Raw genomic sequence first — 3,152 nt, 5'->3', positions numbered from 1 at the left:
ACGAATTTCCATACGATACGATACCATATCGATACTTTTGGCTTTCGATGCCGATATTGTCCACTCGATAGTTTAAAACGATATTTTTTGGAATCGAGTACCAGAACCCTAGTATCGTATCGAATGTCCTAAACTCATATTATTTTCGCTGCATTTAAAATGCAACATTTAGCACTTTCGAACATATGTTTTCGAAGGCGTTGATGCTATCGCATTTAGCAAATGTACATTTACGCGAGTTCGAAATCGTATTCTTTTGACAAACAGCCGTGTTCCAGTCGCTTTTTCAGATCCGTATCTTTTACGATCAATTCTCACGCAGAAGATTATGTGCAAAAAACCCTACTGAAAAGGGAAAAATTAATTTTAAATCAAAAATTCAATACAAAAACCAGAATTGTTTGAACCACAACCGAACATTTGTTTGTGTATATATTCATTTGTCGGTGCTGTCAATTAATTAGGAAACAAAACAAACAGGGTTGATCACAAATTGATCCAGATTTCTATCAGCATCACATCGATGTTGAATTTGTGTAACTTTTCTTTATCCAAATAATGTAAAATAATTAATGAAATCTCGATCGGCGATCACTGAAACGCAGCTAGCCACTGTATACGCGAAAAAGCTATGTTGACACTTTTCCTCATTAAACCATGTTCGAATCGTGGAAATTTTGGAAGATCGCAGGGTTGCTTTTAGCATTTAGATTAATAATAATGACACATATTCATAGTCATATTTAGTACTCAACTAGGTCGAAACTATTCTAAGTCACAACTAAAGCTATTCATAGTCGCCTTAGTTTCGACTTTTCTGGCTAAGTACCAACTTAAAATTTAGTTTCGGCTGCAGCTGCAACTAACAGGTCTATTCTGCACGTTACCGAAGATTTTTTAACCGGAAAATTATATTACCAAAAAATGTTACCAGTTCTTGTCACCGCAATTCTAGGAACGTTGGTAATGCAGTTAAAATATTCAGCAATTCAGCTATGATGAATTGTGCAAATTCTGGCATTGCATATTTCACGGGGCAATACTTTGTTACCAGCTTAGGAGATGGTAACAAAATTTACCGGTTACAAGAATACACAGAATGCGAAAAGGGTTTAAAAATTGGCAGGAACTTTATTTAGGGCCGGTTACAAACTTTTTATTACCAGCGCAGAACAGACCTGTAATTCGTAACTAAGAAGAAGTATTTTATCAAATTAAGGGAAAACAGACGAAATATGTAAAAATCAAGTTGGTAGAGGGTGATTTTGATAATATTGAATAATCTCCAATTAAAATTTACAAAGATCGATCCATTTTAATCGGGAGATGAATTAAATGCGTATTAGAATTCGAATAAAGCTACATCACAATTTCATAATTGGAATAATTTAGATAAATTCTCAAATAATAAGTCAGTTTCACGCTAGTTCTTTTAAAGTAAATTTGTGCATAACATTTAGATATCTACTATTTGTTTGTTTCACAGCATGCTTTCGATAAACATCGACTTCACATCACTGCGGTTGTTCTGGCTACTTCACACAATTAACAAGAAAATGATACCTTATTCTTTTGCATAATCATGCAATGAAAATAAAAATTACATAAACGGATGATCAAACTTGACATTATTTAATAAAAATGTAATTTTTCCAAAATATCGTAAAGAAAAATCTATACATTTTCAAACTCGTTTTGCGATATCGTAAACTAGGTCGAAACTACTTAATAGAAGTCTGAAATGCGACTCTGAATAGAGGTAAATTTTAAGTTGGTACTTAAATTTAAGTTTCAACTTTGTTAGTTTCGACTTAGTTGCTGGACTATGAATACGCTTCAATAATACGGACGACCGCTGTTCAGAAAAAAACCTTTTTTCTATATTTTTTGCGATGTTGCTTTGACCAGGGTTTGAACCCGGGTGCTGCGGAGTGGAAGCGCGCACTGCTTACCACCACACCACAGCGGCCGACGAGCATTTAGATTGTTAATGCAAAAATGGAGTTGCATTTGGGTGACGAATTTTGTGTGGATAAATTTACTTTTACAGGTCTATTCTGCACGTTACCGAAGATTTTGTAACCGGAAATTGTTTTACCAAAAAATGTTACCAGTTCTTGTCACCGCGATTATAGGTACGTTGGTAATGCAGTTAAAATATTCAGCAATTCAGCTATGAAGAATTGTGCAAATCCTGGCATTGCATATTTCACGGAGCAATAATTTGTTACCTTCTTATGAGATGGTAACAAAATTTACCGGTTACAAGAGTATACAGAATGCGAAAAGGGTTTAAAAATTGACAGGAACTTTATTTACTGGTTACAAACTTTTTATTACCAGCGCAGAATAGACCTGTAATGGCCGTTTTCACCATTTCTGGTTAACACTAATCTCCAGTTAAACATCGTTACCGACGTTATTGACCCAAAGTTATATGTATGGAGTCAGTAACGTCGGTAACGTTGTTCAACTGGAGATTAGTGTTAACCAGAGATGGTGAAAATGGCCCTTAGAGTAGCATTTAGAGCTATATGCGCTAAATGTGCTTTTACGCGTAAGCAAAAACAGCCCATTACAAGTATAATGTTATTAACAATTCTTCCCGATATAAATTGGGATTTTAAGAGCAGAAATGTGTAATATAGTTAGGATTGCATGTGGTGGAATTTGAACCCGCGACCTCGGTGTTTTAAGACATCAACTCAATCTCTACCCTGCCAGCCACGGCTCACCACTTTCCCCTAAAATTCAAACGATTTACAAACACATTCACAACTTTTTAGTCATCTCACCCACACACTTACAAATTTTTTGTTCGAACTGTCAAAAAATGTCCCTTTGATAGAGCTACATAGCCGATAAGAATTCGTACTCTAACAAGAATTCTATGCGTTAGAGCGAGCAAGTTAGAAACATCGGAGTTTTGATGACAGTATATATACTGTGAAGAAATGTCACTACGAAAACTTTGAAGGTAAGAATACGTATTTAACAATTTTATTTAATTATAATGTTATTTCTTCTTTTAGATTGCAAAACAGCAGCGACTTAGTCACATTCTTAAGGTATGTATTGAGACTTTTTATATGTTTATAAATTTTAATTGATATTTTTGCTTGTTTACAGATTTGGGATTCACTATCAGCACC

The sequence above is a fragment of the Rhagoletis pomonella genome, unplaced genomic scaffold (assembly GCF_013731165.1).
Source record: "Rhagoletis pomonella isolate Grant_MI unplaced genomic scaffold, Rhpom_1.0 Rhpom_scaffold_00001, whole genome shotgun sequence".
Classification (NCBI taxonomy): domain Eukaryota; kingdom Metazoa; phylum Arthropoda; class Insecta; order Diptera; family Tephritidae; genus Rhagoletis; species Rhagoletis pomonella.
This window is presented reverse-complemented; position numbering follows the sequence as displayed.